This window comes from Carassius gibelio, chromosome B16, assembly GCF_023724105.1.
Source record: "Carassius gibelio isolate Cgi1373 ecotype wild population from Czech Republic chromosome B16, carGib1.2-hapl.c, whole genome shotgun sequence".
NCBI classification, from domain to species: Eukaryota; Metazoa; Chordata; class Actinopteri; order Cypriniformes; family Cyprinidae; genus Carassius; species Carassius gibelio.
The window spans coordinates 10750450-10773885 of record NC_068411.1 but is presented as its reverse complement, the minus strand read 5'-3'; the positions used below and the strand labels follow the sequence as shown (position 1 = coordinate 10773885).

General features: G+C 39.8%; 2 long non-coding RNA genes across 9 annotated transcripts in view; one reads left to right on the top strand and one right to left on the bottom strand.

Moving 5' to 3' along the window:
* The window catches only part of LOC127975032 (uncharacterized), a 33230-nt gene that overhangs the window by 4829 nt on the left and 4965 nt on the right, over window positions 1-23436 (top strand). For 4 of the 8 annotated variants that reach the window (XR_008157431.1, XR_008157429.1, XR_008157430.1 and 1 more), the window contains 2 exons: window positions 828-4995; window positions 17349-21532. This is a non-coding gene — a long non-coding RNA (uncharacterized LOC127975032). The remainder of the gene's footprint in view (window positions 1-827; window positions 4996-17348; window positions 21533-23436) is intronic. The other 4 variants (XR_008157433.1, XR_008157427.1, XR_008157428.1 and 1 more) reach the window with 4 other exon arrangements.
* On the bottom strand, window positions 4587-20196 carry LOC127975033 (uncharacterized). The gene is made up of 3 exons (XR_008157434.1): window positions 20057-20196; window positions 17016-17270; window positions 4587-4662 (listed from the first exon to the last, which is right to left on the bottom strand). It is a non-coding gene; the product is annotated as an uncharacterized LOC127975033 (long non-coding RNA).

Sequence of the window (23436 nt, the reverse complement as noted above, 5' to 3'; positions counted from 1 at the left end):
TAAAGAACTTTGTTTTTCTACCTCCACAAGTGCATCTATTATGTTTTATCGACTGCATACATATTGCAAACCGAGTATTTGTGATACAGGTGTCAGGCTGGTAGCGAAGGACTGGAGAGAAAACACAGCACAAACACACAAGAATACAAAACACAAATCTGCACAACACAAGGAGAAACAACATGACGTAATAAAAGGGAAAAAAGAAAACAAAAAAAGAAGAAGTGAAAAACTAAACAAAGAAGGAAATATATGAGATTAGACTACCACTATCAAATCAAAGCAATAAGGAGAATACAAGACTAGAAAGGATACTAATGAACAACTAAAGAAAACTTTACCAGTAAATATGAGCTACATCATTGAAGATAAAAAAACAAGAGAGACAGAGAGAGAGAGAGGGAGAGAAATATCAAAAGCAAAATCTACAACAACGAGACACAATTGCAGCAAACAACAGGGCAAGACTGGAAAACAGAGCAGCAAGTCAGTAACTGTCTAGAGCACAAGACAAACCAGCCAACACAAGAGGATGAAACGGAACAATATAAAGTGAGGAAGTAAACCGGCTCCAGGTGACCACAATTAATGGAATGAGAACAAGACCAGGGTTAAACGAGAGCGTGACCAAGCGAAGAAACGAGGTGGAACACATGGAAGACACAAAGACAAAGCAACGTGAAAAGACACAACAAGGAAAGAAACATTAAACAAAGACAACACAGACAAAGTCTGCCTCCCGTGAGAACCTGAACTGGACCCCAACCGTCACCCACCGAGCGAAGCTTCACTATTGATCTTCACTGTCAGTGAGAGATATAAAGCAGGTATTCGCTATGGTAAGAGTGACTCAGCTGAGCAAGGGTGAGTGAGAGCATCACACCACCGGACACCTTGGTTCCTTCCCATAGATATGGTGTGGAGGGACACCACTCAACATCACCATCCAACACATCGATCCCACAGGAAACTGAACACAGAGGAGTGAAGTTGCAATAAGTCACTAAAGACTATGGAGTATGGAGAATTTTTACCAGGTCAGTCAATCTTTAACATTTTTTCACTGAGTGACAGTTGTCACCTCCCATTACATTTTGGGCAGTGTGGCACAAAACGCAGTTGCGCTTTGTCCTGAGTTTGAGTCCAGGCTCGTAGACCTTTCCGGACAACAACCTTGTGTTTTCAATGTAATGATAAAAATCGAAGAATATCATAATTTAACTTTTTTTATTGATTTAATTATTAGAATAATTGAATAACTGGATAAATGTAATGGTCCCCACACATGTTTTTTGGGGGGGTTAGATCTCATTGAGTTTGTCATTAGAATACTAGAACCCCACACAGAAAAGTGTGGGCACCCCCCGGATTATAGCATTCACACTTTATCTTTAAAGAACTTTGTTTTTCTACCTCCACAAGTGCATCTATTATGTTTTATCGACTGCAGACATATTGCAAACCGATTATTTGTGATACAGGTGTCAGGCTGGTAGAGAAGGACTGGAGAGAAAACACAGCACAAACACACAAGAATACAAAACACAAATCTGCACAACACAAGGAGAAACAACATGACGTAATAAAAGGGAAAAAAGAAAACAAAAAAAGAAGAAGTGAAAAACTAAACAAAGAAGGAAATATATGAGATTAGACTACCACTATCAAATCAAAGCAATAAGGAGAATACAAGACTAGAAAGGATACTAATGAACAACTAAAGAAAACTTTACCAGTAAATATGAGCTACATCATTGAAGATAAAAAAACAAGAGAGACAGAGAGAGAGAGAGGGAGAGAAATATCAAAAGCAAAATCTACAACAACGAGACACAATTGCAGCAAACAACAGGGCAAGACTGGAAAACAGAGCAGCAAGTCAGTAACTGTCTAGAGCACAAGACAAACCAGCCAACACAAGAGGATGAAACGGAACAATATAAAGTGAGGAAGTAAACCGGCTCCAGGTGACCACAATTAATGGAATGAGAACAAGACCAGGGTTAAACGAGAGCGTGACCAAGCGAAGAAACGAGGTGGAACACATGGAAGACACAAAGACAAAGCAACGTGAAAAGACACAACAAGGAAAGAAACATTAAACAAAGACAACACAGACAAAGTCTGCCTCCCGTGAGAACCTGAACTGGACCCCAACCGTCACCCACCGAGCGAAGCTTCACTATTGATCTTCACTGTCAGTGAGAGATATAAAGCAGGTATTCGCTATGGTAAGAGTGACTCAGCTGAGCAAGGGTGAGTGAGAGCATCACACCACCGGACACCTTGGTTCCTTCCCATAGATATGGTGTGGAGGGACACCACTCAACATCACCATCCAACACATCGATCCCACAGGAAACTGAACACAGAGGAGTGAAGTTGCAATAAGTCACTAAAGACTATGGAGTAGGGAGAATTTTTACCAGGTCAGTCAATCTTTAATATTTTTTCACTGAGTGACAGTTGTCACCTCCCATTACATTTTGGGCAGTGTGGCACAAAACGCAGTTGCGCTTTGTCCTGAGTTTGAGTCCAGGCTCGTAGACCTTTCCGGACAACAACCTTGTGTTTTCAATGTAATGATAAAAATGGAAGAATATCATAATTTAACTTTTTTTATTGATTTAATTATTAGAATAATTGAATAACTGGATAAATGTAATGGTCCCCACACATGTTTTTTGGGGGGGTTAGATCTCATTGAGTTTGTCATTAGAATACTAGAACCCCACACAGAAAAGTGTGGGCACCCCCCGGATTATAGCATTCACACTTTATCTTTAAAGAACTTTGTTTTTCTACCTCCACAAGTGCATCTATTATGTTTTATCGACTGCAGACATATTGCAAACCGATTATTTGTGATACAGGTGTCAGGCTGGTAGAGAAGGACTGGAGAGAAAACACAGCACAAACACACAAGAATACAAAACACAAATCTGCACAACACAAGGAGAAACAACATGACGTAATAAAAGGGAAAAAAGAAAACAAAAAAAGAAGAAGTGAAAAACTAAACAAAGAAGGAAATATATGAGATTAGACTACCACTATCAAATCAAAGCAATAAGGAGAATACAAGACTAGAAAGGATACTAATGAACAACTAAAGAAAACTTTACCAGTAAATATGAGCTACATCATTGAAGATAAAAAAACAAGAGAGACAGAGAGAGAGAGAGGGAGAGAAATATCAAAAGCAAAATCTACAACAACGAGACACAATTGCAGAAAACAACAGGGCAAGACTGGAAAACAGAGCAGCAAGCCAGTCACTGTCTAGAGCACAAGACAAACCAGCCAACACAAGAGGATGAAACGGAACAATATAAAGTGAGGAAGTAAACCGGCTCCAGGTGACCACAATTAATGGAATGAGAACAAGACCAGGGTTAAACGAGAGCGTGACCAAGCGAAGAAACGAGGTGGAACACATGGAAGACACAAAGACAAAGCAACGTGAAAAGACACAACAAGGAAAGAAACATTAAACAAAGACAACACAGACAAAGTCTGCCTCCCGTGAGAACCTGAACTGGACCCCAACCGTCACCCACCGAGCGAAGCTTCACTATTGATCTTCACTGTCAGTGAGAGATATAAAGCAGGTATTCGCTATGGTAAGAGTGACTCAGCTGAGCAAGGGTGAGTGAGAGCATCACACCACCGGACACCTTGGTTCCTTCCCATAGATATGGTGTGGAGGGACACCACTCAACATCACCATCCAACACAGCGATCCCACAGGAAACTGAACACAGAGGAGTGAAGCTGCAATAAGTCACTAAAGACTATGGAGTATGGAGAATTTTTACCAGGGCAGTCGATCGTTAACATTTTTTCACTGACTGACAGTTGTCACCTACCATTACATTTTGGGCAGTGTGGCACAAAACGCAGTTGCGCTTTGTCCTGAGTTTGAGTCCAGGCTCGTGGACCTTTCCGGACAACAACCTTGTGTTTTCAATGTAATGATAAAAATCGAAGAATATCATAATTTAACTTTTTTTATTTATTTAATTATTAGATTAATTGAATATCTGGATAAATGTAATGGTCCCCACACATGTTTTTTGGGGGGGTTAGATCTCATTGAGTTTGTCATTAGAATACTAGAACCCCACACAGAAAAGTGTGGGCACCCCCCGGATTATAGCATTCACACTTTATCTTTAAAGAACTTTGTTTTTCTACCTCCACAAGTGCATCTATTATGTTTTATCGACTGCAGACATATTGCAAACCGAGTATTTGTGATACAGGTGTCAGGCTGGTAGGGAAGGACTGGAGAGAAAACACAGCACAAACACACAAGAATACAAAACACAACTCTGCACAACACAAGGAGAAACAACATGACGTAATAAAAGGGAAAAAAGAAAACAAAAAATAGAAGAAGTGAAAAACTAAATAAAGAAGGAAATAAGTGAGATTGGACTAACTCTATCAAATCAAAGCAATAAGGAGAATACAAGACTAGAAAGGATACTAATGAACAACTAAAGAAAACTTTACAAGTAAATATGAGCTACATCATTGAGGATAAAAAACAAGAGAGACAGAGAGGGAGAGAAATATCAAAAGCAAAATCTACAACAACGAGACACCATTGCAGCAAACAACAGGGCAAGACTGGAATACAGAGCAGCAAGTCAGTAACTGTCTAGAGCACAAGACAAACCAGCCAACACAAGAGGATGAAATGGAACATTTTAAAGTGAGGAAGTAAACCGGCTCCAGGTGACCACAATTAATGGAATGAGAACAAGATCAGGGTTAAACAAGAGCGTGACAAAGCGAAGAAACGAGGTGGAACTCATGGAAGACATAAAGACAAAGCAACGTGAAAAGACACAACAAGGAAAGAAACATTAAACAAAGACAACACAGACAAAGTCTGCCTCCCGTGAGAACCTGAACTGGACCCCAACCGTCACCCACCGAGCGAAGCTTCACTATTGATCTTCACTGTCAGTGAGAGATATAAAGCAGGTATTCGCTATGGTAAGAATGACTCAGCTGAGCAAGGGTGAGTGAGAGCATCACACCACCGGACACCTTGGTTCCTTCCCATAGATATGGTGTGGAGGGACACCACTCAACATCACCATCCAACACAGCGATCCCACAGGAAACTGAACACAGAGGAGTGAAGCTGCAATAAGTCACTAAAGACTATGCAGTATGGAGAATTTTTACCAGGTCAGTCAATCGTTAACATTTTTTCACTGAGTGACAGTTGTCACCTCCCATTACATTTTGGGCAGTGTGGCACAAAACGCAGTTGCGCTTTGTCCTGAGTTTGAGTCCAGGCTCGTGGACCTTTCCGGACAACAACCTTGTGTTTTCAATGTAATGATAAAAATCGAAGAATATCATAATTTAACTTTTTTTATTTATTTAATTATTAGATTAATCGAATATCTGGATAAATGTAATGGTCCCCACACATGTTTTTTTGGGGGGTTAGATCTCATTGAGTTTGTCATTAGAATACTAGAACCCCACACAGAAAAGTGTGGGCACCCCCCGGATTATAGCATTCACACTTTATCTTTAAAGAACTTTGTTTTTCTACCTCCACAAGTGCATCTATTATGTTTTATCGACTGCATACATATTGCAAACCGAGTATTTGTGATACAGGTGTCAGGCTGGTAGCGAAGGACTGGAGAGAAAACACAGCACAAACACACAAGAATACAAAACACAAATCTGCACAACACAAGGAGAAACAACATGACGTAATAAAAGAGAAAAAAGAAAACAAAAAAAGAAGAAGTGAAAAACTAAACAAAGAAGGAAATATATGAGATTAGACTACCACTATCAAATCAAAGCAATAAGGAGAATACAAGACTAGAAAGGATACTAATGAACAACTAAAGAAAACTTTACCAGTAAATATGAGCTACATCATTGAAGATAAAAAAAAACAAGAGAGACAGAGAGAGAGAGAGGGAGAGAAATATCAAAAGCAAAATCTACAACAACGAGACACAATTGCAGCAAACAACAGGGCAAGACTGGAAAACAGAGCAGCAAGTCAGTAACTGTCTAGAGCACAAGACAAACCAGCCAACACAAGAGGATGAAACGGAACAATATAAAGTGAGGAAGTAAACCGGCTCCAGGTGACCACAATTAATGGAATGAGAACAAGACCAGGGTTAAACGAGAGCGTGACCAAGCGAAGAAACGAGGTGGAACACATGGAAGACACAAAGACAAAGCAACGTGAAAAGACACAACAAGGAAAGAAACATTAAACAAAGACAACACAGACAAAGTCTGCCTCCCGTGAGAACCTGAACTGGACCCCAACCGTCACCCACCGAGCGAAGCTTCACTATTGATCTTCACTGTCAGTGAGAGATATAAAGCAGGTATTCGCTATGGTAAGAGTGACTCAGCTGAGCAAGGGTGAGTGAGAGCATCACACCACCGGACACCTTGGTTCCTTCCCATAGATATGGTGTGGAGGGACACCACTCAACATCACCATCCAACACATCGATCCCACAGGAAACTGAACACAGAGGAGTGAAGTTGAAATAAGTCACTAAAGACTATGGAGTATGGAGAATTTTTACCAGGTCAGTCAATCTTTAACATTTTTTCACTGAGTGACAGTTGTCACCTCCCATTACATTTTGGGCAGTGTGGCACAAAACGCAGTTGCGCTTTGTCCTGAGTTTGAGTCCAGGCTCGTAGACATTTCCGGACAACAACCTTGTGTTTTCAATGTAATGATAAAAATGGAAGAATATCATAATTTAACTTTTTTTATTGATTTAATTATTAGAATAATTGAATAACTGGATAAATGTAATGGTCCCCACACATGTTTTTTGGGGGGGTTAGATCTCATTGAGTTTGTAATTAGAATACTAGAACCCCACACAGAAAAGTGTGGGCACCCCCCGGATTATAGCATTCACTCTTTATCTTTAAAGAACTTTGTTTTTCTACCTCCACAAGTGCATCTATTATGTTTTATCGACTGCATACATATTGCAAACCGAGTATTTGTGATACAGGTGTCAGTCTGGTAGAGAAGGACTGGAGAGAAAACACAGCACAAACACACAAGAATACAAAACACAAATCTGCACAACACAAGGAGAAACAACATGACGTAATAAAAGGGAAAAAAGAAAACAAAAAAAGAAGTGAAAAACTAAACAAAGAAGGAAATATATGAGATTAGACTACCACTATCAAATCAAAGCAATAAGGAGAATACAAGACTAGAAAGGATACTAATGAACAAATAAAGAAAACTTTACCAGTAAATATGAGCTACATCATTGAAGATAAAAAACAAGAGAGACAAAGAGGGAGAGAAATATCAAAAGCAAAATCTACAACAACGAGACACCATTGCAGCAAACAACAGGGCAAAACTGGAATACAGAGCAGCAAGTCAGTAACTGTCTAGAGCACAAGACAAATAGGCTAGTGACAATGCCCCTGAATTTTCGAGATACCCCTACCGGAGGTAGAACTAAACCCAACAATGTTTTTCCTCATCTCTAAGGTCTCCCATATATGAAATGGTTTCTTGGCTAAAAATATTTTACTGCTAAGATTGTTAAATTAACAGATATTGTTATACACCCCAAAATCAATAAAGGACTAAAATATAGCCTGTCCGTATGGGAGTTAAGGCATATAAACTAATGCAGATCAATCACACAAGCTCTGAGAGCTTTGAAACTTGACATGTTTGTAGTCAGGAAGTTGATTTAACTACTAGAAAAGACTGGATGTAAATATCTTGATGTATGGAATACATAGACACATGTAAACACATATCTAAAATAAGCGGACATGCACAAATTCAATATCTATGCAGAATGTTTTCATTTACTTTGTGCTTGCTTTGCCTGGCATTATCATAGAAACACATATGATGGCTTGTTGGAAAGGTGGGGTTATGCTGAATCCAGCAATATCAAATATGTAAATATATGATAAAAGAGAAGTGTTCTGTCACTCAATGTATGAGGTGTCCAAAATGAATGAAAATGGAACACTGACATAATTGAGTCCAAACCCATTCATTATCAGTGGTGAGGAGAATGTTGAGAAATTCAAATATAAGAGACATCAAAAAATATTAAATATGGCACCTTGTACTATATGGAAACAAAGATTGAAATCGAAAGATAACACCTTACCATAGCACAAACAGGAGACCAGGAGTTTTAACTTAATGAACTTTTTTAATAAAACTATAACTTAACTTCACACAATACAACCTAAATTACTGTCTTAAATAAAACAAATGGCAATCTAACTAAAGAAACAAACACTCTTTGGGGAAATGAGCCCTGTCTTCTCAGGCTGTTTAGTTTATTTTCTAGCAGCAACCATTTGGAACATCAACTGCTTTTGGTAACCATTGGAGAAGGGTCTGGCTGCAGACTTGCACTTGCACTCTCAGACACTGCTTCTGCTAGCGACGTCACTTGCAGTCTTTATTTTTTATTTTGTTCTATTTATTGATAACTTTTTGTTTGAATTTCCCAACATTTTATAACAGTTGCCATGTGGTGAAGACAAGAAAAAATAAACTAAATTACAATGTCAATTGCAATCGCTACTTGCACTCTCCGCTACCTGTGACTTCACTTGCAATCAACACAAATCGTGCATGTTGCCACTGGAGACAAGACGCTGTGGTTGTGATTAAACGATTAAAACTAATTTAGTACTATAACGTACAGGGTCCTGCAAGAAAAAGACAAGCACAGACCTTGGCCACAGAACAGCAGAATATGAACGCAATGCACAAAGTCTTTTGTTAAGCGTTTTCCTCCTGTAGAAAAAACCTAACACTTAATATGGCATAATGTATTCAGACACATTAAGTTCAATTAAAAGATCAAATTCGATATATAGTTATTATTCAATGTACTGCAAGTCAAGCAGATGGCTATGAACACAATGTGCAAACTTTGTCCTCCCATACAACATAACGCTTAATGTGGCCTAATAACAGACTAAGATGATAAAGACAATTTAGTAGGCCTAGCCTAGCCTATATGTCTTGTTGTTGACTCTAAGTACATACAGACCAGCAAATATGAACAGGCATTATGCATTAAGTGATTTTAAAAGGATCAACTCCGTACAGGCAAGAAGACGAGTACAGAACGCAGTGCGTTAAATTGTACATTAAACATTTTCCTCCTATAGAAAATCATTATAAATAAAACACATAATGTAGGTTAATGGACAAAGACAGTGATATAAACAAGTTGTAGACAGTTTATTCTATATGGAAAAATGCTTAATGTGAAACTTTGCGTGTTGCGTTTATTCTGGGCTCACCTGCTTGCCTGTACATATTAGTTATGTATTTTAATAAAGTAGAGAAGCATGAGTTTGGCCTTTCTCATCTATGTCCATTATGCCACATTTTGCGGTATGTGAGGAAAATACTATATACATATTCCTTATATTAATGAACTGTACATGTAATTTGATATTTTAATAGCATCTTAATATATTAAGCCATGTTAAGTGTTTTTTTTCTACGCTTAGCTAGAGACTTTGTGCAAATGTTCATATTCTGGTGTTCTGGCCATGGATTTGCCGATCTTGTCTTTTTCTTGCAGGACCCTGTACGTTATAGTACTAAATTAGTTTTAATAATTTAATCACCACCACAGCGTCTTGTCTCCATTGGCAACATGCACGATTTGTGTTGATTGCAAGTGACGTCACAGGTAGCAGAGAGTTCAAGTAGCAATTGCAAGTGACATTGTAATTTAGTTTCTTTTTTCTTGTCTTCACCACCTGGCTTTATAAAATGTTGGGAAATTCAAACGAAAAGTAATAAAAAAAATAAACAAAATAAAAAATAAAGACTGCAAGTGATGTCACTAGCGGAAGTGCAAATTTCTGAGTGTGCAAGTCTGAGAGTGCAAGTACAAGCCTGCAGCCAGACCCTCTTGAAACATTTTGGGGTCAACCCCCCATGATGTTACAACTGCAACACACCACTCATCCACATTGTCATCAGTGACAAAGTGGGTCATATTTGGACAGTCAGGGCAAGAGCAAAACCCTGTGCAGGTCAAGCCCACTGAAAGACACTGGCATTTGGTGGCATCGGTGCAGTTTCCGTCTGTACAGTAGAGGTGGGTGAGGTCTCTAACTCCTTTAGGTGCTGGTGCCTTCTGGAACATCACAGATTAAATGCAGCCACCTTCTCTGAGCCTCCATCCTCTACCAACTGGGTTCCAGAGAAGAGTTTTGGCCAGGTGGCTGTGATGCCACACTGCTGTTTGGTACACGGCTCTCAGCACATGTTGCTGGAAGCCATCTTCTGTTGGGGGTGGATTTGCTGCTGACATATCTGTGGTAGATGCTAGTGTGTACCTCAGCTCATCCAGGTTGGTGCTAGGATGCCCATCTTGGTGCCTCTTCTTTGTCTTTCAAGATCTTTGATTGAGTGTTGATGGTCATATCTATCAAAAACTATAACGACACAGCTGTTACCTTCCTTTCCCATTAAAGTTGCAATCTTTTTCCAGACACACTCACCCAGGTCATTGTATGTTTGAAAGGCTGAATCATTGAGCATTTGAAGAAGATCCATGCCATCAATGATATATGCTGATGGTTCTTTTACACTTGGCAGCTGCTGTTTGTCTTCTTTATGCTTCCATCATCAAAAAACAAAGAGGGTGGGACAAAATCATGTTTAATCTGAGATACAAGATTTTTATGACTTGGGAGCGGGGAGATACGAGGTTATGCACTCATTGATAAGAATGATACAGACACAGACGTCGCTGCTGCCAGCAGAGTTCATCAAAGTCTGCGGTCGTGTCGAGCCTTTTGACAAGAGATAAGGCTTTAAGGGGTAACTAAACCCCTGGTCAGAGCCTGACTCCACCCACTGGCAATATTTGAAAAATGCTGAAAAGTGGGCAGAGCACAGCGGAGATAGAGGGGACAAACCAAGGGCAGGGCTGAGCCGGTGGGGCGTGAACCTGAGACCCTCAGTGACAGATTAATTGACAGCTGCTGTTAGAGTCGCTAAAATGGAGAGTGACTCTAATGACGCAAGTAGTTTTGCAACAGAGCGTTCATTTGAAGTAGAGGACTTTTCTCCCCCACCTTCACCTGAAGTGGAGGATGTCGAGGTGTCTGAGGACACAGGGCCAGGGCCTGAGCCATATCAATTCAAGCCACTGGCTCAAACTGTGGTCTTAACTCCCGGATTCTGATAGGCATCGGATGATGCTAGCGAAGCAGCCGTGCAAGAGAGAATGGGCCAGTCTCCGAGTAAGGCACTGCGTCGCTTTTCAGCGTGAGCTGTGTGGAGCATTACAGCTGTGTGGAGCATTACCGAAGCATTACAGCTATGGATTTTTAACAAAACAAGCCTACTCAAATGTATCTAACCTAACGATTTTCATTTGTTATTGTAAGAAATGAAAAAAAAAAAAGTTATGCAAAGATAGGCTTACTTGGCGCCAGTAGACAGACCTTTTTTCTCCCATAAATAAAACCTGTTAGCCTACTTGGGGCATTTTACATGCACAGTGCCAACTTTGAGTCAGTAAAATAATAATAAAAACAATAATTTAATGCTGGTATCCAAAACATTTAATTCAATACAAGTAGAATTAGAAATTAGATACATTTTAAAACTTCAATGCACATGTATAATAAGCCTAGTAATACTAACCCTAGTACTATCGATCATAACATACTTCTACAGAGACTGGAAAACTGGGTTGGGCTTTCTGGGATGGTACTCAAATGGTTCAGGTCATACTTAGAAGGGAGAGGCTATTATGTGAGTCTAGGAGAGCATAAGTCTAAGTGGACGTCCATGACATGTGGAGTGCCACAAGGGTCAATTCTGGCACCGCTCTTGTTTAGCCTGTATATGCTTCCACTAAGTCAAATAATCAGAAAGAACCAAATTGCCTATCACAGCTATGCTGATGATACCCAGATTTACCTAGCCTTATCTCCAAATTACTACAGCCCAATAGGAGGATATTTGATGACATCTTTGTACGCATACGCGAGTGGTTGTGTGGCAACAAAACAAACAGTATAGCGGGCTGTAAAGACGCAACGAGCACTTTCAAGTGAGTTAAGGCCCATTCACACCAAGCACGATAACTATAAAGATAACTATAAAGATAACGATATTAGCGTCCACACCAGAGAACGATATTGTCTGTGTATTTTAAGCGGACGTGGCACGTTTGCTGCTTTAAATTCTCGAGCTCATTACAGCAGGATTGATTCTAATTGCTTGGCAATGTTTTATCGTTAATCAGGGGGAAAAAAATCGTTCTGAAAGTGATTCCAACGATATAGTTATGGTGTGGACTCTGCTATTCTTTAATATTGAGAACGATTTTTAGAACTATATCTTTATCTTTATCGTTATCTTTATCGTTATCGTGCTTGGTGTGAACGGGCCTTTAGCGGGCAAAATCCTCAATATATAAGCACTTTAACATCTGAAGACCGGAGGAGGTTTGGAGAGAAGCTCAAAATTTGTATTGGTGACAAAATCGAAGCTATTCAAAGCCCATATGAGATCTGGGATGACAAAAAACGTTGGTCCGACTCGCCCGTGTCTTGGCCACCAATCTGCTGGGGAGACATTTATTCTTATTTAATAGAAACCCCTGGACCCTTCACTCATGAAAGATTAAAGGCTTTCAAAAGTCTGAAGGCCTATGATTATTTTGTTTCTCGAAAAGTTGGGCCAATCTTTTCTGCCAAACAGAAAGCAGTGATCGTGCTAAAAGCAGAGGTTAGACCTGGCCAAGCAGAGTCACAGCATGATTCGCATCTCCCGTGGGTGATCGCCAAAGAGAACGCCGAAATAATCACTGCTCACTGCGACTGCAAAGCCGGGTAAGTCTTCATTGATCAGTGTTCTTATTTACTTATTTATTTACTGAAAATGTAGTGACTGTTGTACCAATTCAATTGTTTTCAGTGTGAGACTTTCAATGGCGTCTGTACTAATGGGGAAAAATTGTATATCACAGCTTACACATTTCTCCTTCTTTCAAATCCAGTCTTGGAGAAACATGCAGTCGTGTAGCAGCTTTAATGTTTAAAGTAGAAGCAGCTGTCAGGATAGGACTTACAAATGCTGCATGTACTAGTGAGGCTTGCAGCAAAGCACAGCTACAGAATGATGTGAGGAACATAGTCTTGGTGCTGTGGATTGCGGTTTGGGACACCTGAATCAGAAAGCGAAAACTTTTTATCAGGCCCCCAACTAACCGTACAATCGACCACACAGCAAGAGTGAACCATTCTCTTCTCTAAATCCTCCTCCAAACGTGCAAAACAATCAAATTACAGGTATCTAGCGGTGTTTCCTGCCACACGATTCCCATGATGCAACGCGACAAACATAAACAATGACGTCACAAAAGATCCGCCTATTGACTCCCTCTGCCAATGCATTGATAAAATTAATAGTTGGATGTGCCAGAGCTTTCTTCAGCTAAACAAGGAAAAAACTGAAGTCATTGCATTTGGAAACAAACATGAAGTGTTCAAGGTGAATGCATACCTTGACTCTAGGGGTCAAACAACTAAAAATCATGTCAGGAATCTTGGTGTGATTCTGGAGACCGGTCTGAGTTTCAGTAGTCATGTCAAAGCAGTAGCTAAATCAGCATACTATCATCTCAAAAACATTGCAAGAATTAGAGGTTTTGTTTCCAGCCAAGACATGGAAAAACTTGTTCATGCCTTTATCACCAGCAGGGTGGACTATTGTAATGGGCTCCTCACCGGCCTTCCCAAAAAGAGCATTAGACAGCTGCAGCTCATCCAGAACACTGCTGCCAGGATTCTGACTAGAACCAGAAAATCTGAGCATATCACACCAGTCCTCAGGTCCTTACACTGGCTTCCAGTTACATTTAGGATTGATTTGAAAGTACTTTTACTCGTATATAAGTCACTAAATGACCTAGGACCGAAATATATTGCAGATATGCTCACTGAATATAAACCTAACAGAGCACTCAGATCATTAGGATCAAGTCAGTTAGAAATACCAAGGGTTCACACAAAACAAGGGGAGTCCTCCTTTAGTTACTATGCTGCCCGCAGTTGGAATCAGCTTCCAGAAGAGATCAGATGTGCTAAAACACTAGTCACATTTAAATCTAGACTCAAAACCCATCGGTTTAGCTGTGCATTTATTGAATGAGCACTGTGCAATGTCCGAACTGATTGGACTATATTTTCAGTTTTTTATGTAAAATCATGTTCTAACTGTTTTTAAATTCATTTTAGTTAAGTAGTTTTTTTCATAATTTTAAAAGTTTAAAAATTGCTTGTCTTTATTTTTATTATTTTTCTTCATGATTATTTTACTTTATTTTATGTAAAGCACTTTGAATTACCATTGTGTATGAAATGTGCTATATAAATAAACTTGCCTTGCCTTGCCTAGTAATAAGTAGACATTTAAAATACATCAATAACTGATATCATAGTTTAAAATAGATAAAATCAGAGTTAAGGCTTGCTTTATGTGTTGCTCGACGAGGATTTCTCAATCGTTGCGACTTTAAATCCTGAGAACACAAAATGGCGTGGAAGTTCCTGCCGCGGAGTGAAGAAGAGGTGGCGTTACGAGGATTCTCAGACAGTTGAAGTGTCCAATGGAGTTAAGAGATTTGCTCTCAATCTATTTTCAACACTTTAGATTGTTTACCACGTGGGGTTTGACCAATAGCATTGAATTGTGAACAAATATGAAACAGACAACATTTGGACATGCGAGGATTCTACCCGTCAGTGACAATATTTTAATAAAGGTGTTCCATTCCAATGTTAACCTGATTCAATTGGATCTGTGGTTCATATGAATTGTATAGTATACTGTGCCTTATGAAATGTATCATTATTAAATGTATCATAAATATAGATCAGCACTTACCTAACGTAAGTTACTTTGCAGTAACCATGAATTTGTCAACATTCTTCTCACCACTGATAATGTGATTTGGACTTGAGGCTATTTTGTCCAGCGTTCTTTCATTTTGGACACCTCATACATTGAGTGACAGAACACTTCTCTTTTATTATATATTTACATATTTTGTATTGCTGGATTCAGCACAACCCCACCTTTCCAACAAGCCATCATATGTGTTTCTATGATAATGCCAGGCAAAGCAAGCACAAAGTAAATGAAAACATTCTGCATAGATATTAAATTTGTGCATGTCCGCTTATTTTAGATATGTGTTTACATGTGTCTATGTATTCCATACATCAAGATATTCACATCCAGTCTTTTCTAGTAGTTGAATCAACTTCCTGACTACAAACATGTCAAGTTTCAAAGCTCTCAGAGCTTGTGTGATTGATCTGCATTAGTTTATATGCCTTAACTCCCATACGGACAGGCTATATTTTAGTCCTTTATTGGTTTTGTGGTGTATAACAATATCTGTTAATTTAACAATCTTAGCAGTAAAATATTTTTAGCCAAGAATCCATTTCATGTATGGGAGACCTTAGAGATGAGGAAAAACATTGTTGGGTTTAGTTCTACCTCCGGTAGGGGTATCTCGAAAACTAAAGCACTTTTTGACCATTTGTCACTAGCCTAAAACCAGACAACACAAGAGGATGAAATGGAACATTTTAAAGTGAGGAAGTAAACCGGCTCCAGGTGACCACAATTAATGGAATGAGAACAAGATCAGGGTTAAACGAGAGCGTGACAAAGCGAAGAAACGAGGTGGAACACATGGAAGACACAAAGACAAAGCAACGTGAAAAGACACAACAAGGAAAGAAACATTAAACAAAGACAACACAGGCAAAGTCTGCCTCCCGTGAGAACCTGAACTGGACCCCAACCGTCACCCACCGAGCGAAGCTTCACTATTGATCTTCACTGTCAGTGAGAGATATTAAGCAGGTATTCGCTATGGTAAGAGTGACTCAGCTGAGCAAGGGTGAGTGAGAGCATCACACCACCGGACACCTTGGTTCCTTCCCATAGATATGGTGTGGAGGGACACCACTCAACATCACCATCCAACACAGCGATCCCACAGGAAACTGAACACAGAGGAGTGAAGCTGCAATAAGTCACTAAAGACTATGGAGTATGGAGAATTTTTACCAGGGCAGTCGATCGTTAACATTTTTTCACTGAGTGACAGTTGTCACCTACCATTACATTTTGGGCAGTGTGGCACAAAACGCAGTTGCGCTTTGTCCTGAGTTTGAGTCCAGGCTCATGGACCTTTCCGGACAACAACCTTGTGATTTCAATGTAATGATAAAAATCGAAGAATATCATAATTTAACTTGTTTTATTTATTTAATTATTAGATTAATTGAATATCTGGATAAATGTAATGGTCCCCACACATTTCCTTTGGGGGGGGGGGGGGGGGGGGGGGTATATCTCATTGAGTTTGTCATTAGAATAGTAGAACTCCACACAGAAAAGTGTGGGCACCCCCCGGATTATAGCATTCACACTTTATCTTTAAAGAACTTTGTTTTTCTACCTCCACAAGTGCATCTATTATGTTTTATCGACTGCAAACATATTGCAAATCGTGTCAGGCTGGTAGAGAAGGACTGGAGAGAAAACACAGCACAAACACACAAGAATACAAAACACAAATCTGCACAACACAAGGAGAAACAACATGACGTAATAAAAGGGAAAAAAGAAAACAAAAAAAGAAGAAGTGAAAAACTAAACAAAGAAGGAAATACATGAGATTAGACTACCACTATCAAATCAAAGCAATAAGGAGAATACAAGACTAGAAAGGATACTAATGAACAACCAAAGAAAACTTTACCAGTAAATATGAGTTACATCATTGAAGATAAAAAAACAAGAGAGACAGAGAGAGAAAGAGGGAGAGAAATATCAAAAGCAAAATCTACAACAACGAGACACAATTGCAGCAAACAACAGGGCAAGACTGGAAAACAGAGCAGCAAGTCAGTACCTGTCTAGAGCACAAGACAAACCAGCCAACACAAGAGGATGAAACGGAACAATATAAAGTGAGGAAGTAAACCGGCTCCAGGTGACCACAATTAATAGAATGAGAACAAGACCAGGGTTAAACGAGAGCGTGACCAAGCGAAGAAATGAGGTGGAACACATGGAAGACACAAAGACAAAGCAACGTGAAAAGACACAACAAGGAAAGAAACATTAAACAAAGACAACACAGACAAAGTCTGCCTCCCGTGAGAACCTGAACTGGACCCCAAACGTCACCCACCGAGCGAAGCGTCACTATTGATCTTCACTGTCAGTGAGAGATATAAAGCAGGTATTCGCTATGGTAAGAGTGACTCAGCTGAGCAAGGGTGAGTGAGAGCATCACACCACCGGACACCTTGGTTCCTTCCCATAGATATGGTGTGGAGGGACACCACTCAACATCACCATCCAACACAGCGATCCCACAGGAAACTGAACACAGAGGAGTGAAGTTGCAATAAGTCACTAAAGACTATGGAGTATGGAGAATTTTTACCAGGTCAGTCGATCGTTAACATTTTTTCACTGAGTGACAGTTGTCACCTCCCATTACATTTTGGGCAGTGTGGCACAAAACGCAGTTGCGCTTTGTCCTGAGTTTGAGTCCAGGCTCATAGACCTTTCCGGACAACAACCTTGTGTTTTCAATGTAATGATAAAAATTGAAGAATATCATAATTTAACTTTTTTTATTGATTTAATTATTAGATTAATTGAATATCTGGATAAATGTAATGGTCCCCACACATGTTTTTTGGGGGGGTTAGATCTCATTGAGTTTGTCATTAGAATACTAGAACCCCACACAGAAAAGTGTGGGCACCCCCCGGATTATAGCATTCACACTTTATCTTTAAAGAACTTTGTTTTTCTACCTCCACAAGTGCATCTATTATGTTTTATCGACTGCATACATATTGCAAACCGAGTATTTGTGATACAGCTGTCAGGCTGGTAGCGTAGGACTGGAGAGAAAACACAGCACAAACACACAAGAATACAAAACACAACTCTGCACAACACAAGGAGAAACAACATGACGTAATAAATGGGAAAAAAGAAAACAAAAAAAGAAGAAGTGAAAAACTAAACAAAGGAGGAAATATGTGAGATTGGACTAACACTATCAAATCAAAGCAATAAGGAGAATACAAGACTAGAAAGGATACTAATGAACAACTAAAGAAAACTTTACCAGTAAATATGAGCTACATCATTGAAGATAAAAAAACAAGAGAGACAGAGAGAAAGAGAGGGAGAGAAATATCAAAAGCAAAATCTACAACAACGAGACACAATTGCAGCAAACAACAGGGCAAGACTGGAAAACAGAGCAGCAAGTCAGTAACTGTCTAGAGCACAAGACAAACCAGCCAACACAAGAGGATGAAACGGAACAATATAAAGTGAGGAAGTAAACCGGCTTCAGGTGACCACAATTAATGGAATGAGAACAAGACCAGGGTTAAACGAGAGCGTGACCAAGTGAAGAAACGAGGTGGAACACATGGAAGACACAAAGACAAAGCAACGTGAAAAGACACAACAAGGAAAGAAACATTAAACAAAGACAACACAGACAAAGTCTGCCTCCCGTGAGAACCTGAACTGGACCCCAACCGTCACCCACCGAGCGAAGCTTCACTATTGATCTTCACTGTCAGTGAGAGATATAAAGCAGGTATTCGCTATGGTAAGAGTGACTCAGCTGAGCAAGGGTGAGTGAGAGCATCACACCACCGGACACCTTGGTTCCTTCCCATAGATATGGTGTGGAGGGACACCACTCAACATCACCATCCAACACAGCGATCCCACAGGAAACTGAACACAGAGGAGTGAAGCTGCAATAAGTCACTAAAGACTATGGAGTATGGAGAATTTTTACCAGGGCAGTCAATCGTTAACATTTTTTCACTGAGTGACAGTTGTCACCTCCCATTACATTTTGGGCAGTGTGGCACAAAACACAGTTGCGCTTTGTCCTGAGTTTGAGTCCAGGCTCGTGGACCTTTCCGGACAACAACCTTGTGTTTTCAATGTAATGATAAAAATCGAAGAATATCATAATTTAACTTTTTTTATTTATTTAATTATTAGATTAATTGAATATCTAAATAAATGTAATGGTCCCCACACATGTTTTTTTGGGGGGTTAGATCTCATTGAGTTTGTCATTAGAATAGTAGAAGCCCACACAGAAAAGTGTGGGCACCCCCCGGATTATAGCATTCACACTTTATCTTTAAAGAACTTTGTTTTTCTACCTCCACAAGTGCATCTATTATGTTTTATCGACTGCATACATATTGCAAACCGAGTATTTGTGATACAGGTGTCAGGCTGGTAGAGAAGGACTGGAGAGAAAACACAGCACAAACACACAAGAATACAAAACACAAATCTGCACAACACAAGGAGAAACAACATGACGTAATAAAAGGGAAAAAAGGAAACAAAAAAAGAAGAAGTGAAAAACTAAACAAAGAAGGAAATATATGAGATTAGACTACCACTATCAAATCAAAGCAATAAGGAGAATACAAGACTAGAAAGGATACTAATGAACAAATAAAGAAAACTTTACCAGTAAATATGAGCTACATCATTGAAGATAAAAAAACAAGAGAGACAGAGAGAGAGAGAGAGGGAGAGAAATATCAAAAGCAAAATCTACAACAACGAGACACAATTGCAGAAAACAACAGGGCAAGACTGGAAAACAGAGCAGCAAGCCAGTCACTGTCTAGAGCACAAGACAAACCAGCAAACACAAGAGGATGAAACGGAACAATATAAAGTGAGGAAGTAAACCGGCTCCAGGTGACCACAATTAATGGAATGAGAACAAGACCAGGGTTAAACGAGAGCGTGACCAAGCGAAGAAACGAGGTGGAACACATGGAAGACACAAAGACAAAGCAACATGAAAAGACACAACAAGGAAAGAAACATTAAACAAAGACAACACAGACAAAGTCTGCCTCCCGTGAGAACCTGAACTGGACCCCAACCGTCACCCACCGAGCGAAGCTTCACTATTGATCTTCACTGTCAGTGAGAGATATAAAGCAGGTATTCGCTATGGTAAGAGTGACTCAGCTGAGCAAGGGTGAGTGAGAGCATCACACCACCGGACACCTTGGTTCCTTCCCATAGATATGGTGTGGAGGGACACCACTCAACATCACCATCCAACACAGCGATCCCACAGGAAACTGAACACAGAGGAGTGAAGCTGCAATAAGTCACTAAAGACTATGGAGTATGGAGAATTTTTACCAGGGCAGTCGATCGTTAACATTTTTTCACTGAGTGACAGTTGTCACCTACCATTACATTTTGGGCAGTGTGGCACAAAACGCAGTTGCGCTTTGTCCTGAGTTTGAGTCCAGGCTCATGGACCTTTCCGGACAACAACCTTGTGTTTTCAATGTAATGATAAAAATCGAAGAATATCATAATTTAACTTGTTTTATTTATTTAATTATTAGATTAATTGAATATCTGGATAAATTTAATGGTCCCCACACATTTCCTTTGGGGGGGGGGGGGGTATATCTCATTGAGTTTGTCATTAGAATAGTAGAACACCACACAGAAAAGTGTGGGCAACCCCCGGATTATAGCATTCACACTTTATCTTTAAAGAACTTTGTTTTTCTACCTCCACAAGTGCATCTATGATGTTTTATCGACTGCATACATATTGCAAACCGAGTATTTGTGATACAGGTGTCAGGCTGGTAGCGAAGGACTGGAGAGAAAACACAGCACAAACACACAAGAATACAAAACACAAATCTGCACAACACAAGGAGAAACAACATGACGTAATAAATGGGAAAAAAGAAAACAAAAAAAGAAGAAGTGAAAAACTAAACAAAGAAGGAAATATATGAGATTAGACTACCACTATCAAATCAAAGCAATAAGGAGAATACAAGACTAGAAAGGATACTAATGAACAACTAAAGAAAACTTTACCAGTAAATATGAGCTACATCATTGAAGATAAAAAAACAAGAGAGACAAAGAGAGAGAGAGGGAGAGAAATATCAAAAGCAAAATCTACAACAACGAGACACAATTGCAGCAAACAACAGGGCAAGACTGGAAAACAGAGCAGCAAGTCAGTAACTGTCTAGAGCACAAGACAAACCAGCCAACACAAGAGGATGAAACGGAACAATATAAAGTGAGGAAGTAAACCGGCTCCAGGTGACCACAATTAATGGAATGAGAACAAGACCAGGGTTAAACGAGAGCGTGACCAAGCGAAGAAACGAGGTGGAACACATGGAAGACACAAAGACAAAGCAACGTGAAAAGACACAACAAGGAAAGAAACATTAAACAAAGACAACACAGACAAAGTCTGCCTCCCGTGAGAACCTGAACTGGACCCCAACCGTCACCCACCGAGCGAAGCTTCACTATTGATCTTCACTGTCAGTGAGAGATATAAAGCAGGTATTCGCTATGGTAAGAGTGACTCAGCTGAGCAACGGTGAGTGAGAGCATCACACCACCGGACACCTTGGTTCCTTCCCATAGATATGGTGTGGAGGGACACCACTCAACATCACCATCCAACACAGCGATCCCACAGGAAACTGAACACAGAGGAGTGAAGCTGCAATAAGTCACTAAAGACTATGGAGTATGGAGAATTTTTACCAGGGCAGTCAATCATTAACATTTTTCACTGAGTGACAGTTGTCACCTCCCATTACATTTTGGGCAGTGTGGCACAAAACGCAGTTGCGCTTTGTCCTGAGTTTGAGTCCAGGCTCGTGGACCTTTCCGGACAACAACCTTGTGTTTTCAATGTAATGATAAAAATCTAAGAATATCATAATTTAACTTTTTTTATTTATTTAATTATTAGATTAATTGAATATCTGGATAAATGTAATGGTCCCCACACATTTCCTTTGGGGGGGGGGGGGGGGTATATCTCATTGAGTTTGTCATTAGAATAGTAGAACACCACACAGAAAAGTGTGGGCAACCCCCGGATTATAGCATTCACACTTTATCTTTAAAGAACTTTGTTTTTCTACCTCCACAAGTGCATCTATGATGTTTTATCGACTGCAGACATATTGCAAACCGTGTCAGGCTGGTAGAGAAGGACTGGAGAGAAAACACAGCACAAACACACAAGAATACAAAACACAAATCTGCACAACACAAGGAGAAACAACATGACGTAATAAAAGGGAAAAAAGAAAACAAAAAAAGAAGAAGTGAACAACTAAACAAAGAAGGAAAAATATGAGATTAGACTACCACTATCAAATCAAAGCAATAAGGAGAATACAAGACTAGAAAGGATACTAATGAACAACCAAAGAAAACTTTACCAGTAAATATGAATTACATCATTGAAGATAAAAAAACAAGAGAGACAGAAAGAGAAAGAGGGAGAGAAATATCAAAAGCAAAATCTACAACAACGAGACACAATTGCAGCAAACAACAGGGCAAGACTGGAAAACAGAGCAGCAAGTCAGTAACTGTCTAGAGCACAAGACAAACCAGCCAACACAAGAGGATGAAACGGAACAATATAAAGTGAGGAAGTAAACCGGCTCCAGGTGACCACAATTAATGGAATGAGAACAAGACCAGGGTTAAACGAGAGCGTGACCAAGTGAAGAAACGAGGTTGAACACATGGAAGACACAAAGACAAAGCAACGTGAAAAGACACAACAAGGAAAGAAACATTAAACAAAGACAACACAGACAAAGTCTGCCTCCCGTGAGAACCTGAACTGGACCCCAACCGTCACCCACCGAGCGAAGCTTCACTATTGATCTTCACTGTCAGTGAGAGATATAAAGCAGGTATTCGCTATGGTAAGAGTGACTCAGCTGAGCAAGGGTGAGTGAGAGCATCACACCACCTTGGATCCTTCCCATAGATATGGCGTGGAGGGACACCACTCAACATCACCATCCAACACAGCGATCCCACAGGAAACTGAACACAGAGGAGTGAAGCTGCAATAAGTCACTAAAGACTATGGAGTATGGAGAATTTTTACTAGGGCAGTCAATCGTTAACATTTTTTCACTGAGTGACAGTTGTCACCTCCCATTACAATTTAGGCAGTGTGGCACAAAACGCAGTTGCGCTTTGTCCTGAGTTTGAGTCCAGGCTCGTAGACCTTTCTGGACAACAACCTTGTGTTTTCAATGTAATGATAAAAATTGAAGAATATCATAATTTAACTTTTTTTATTTATTTAATTATTAGATTAATTGAATATCTGGATAAATGCAATGGTCCCCACACATTTTTTTTGGGGGGGGGGGGGGGGGGGGGGGTTAGATCTCATTGAGTTTGTCATTAGAATACTAGAACCC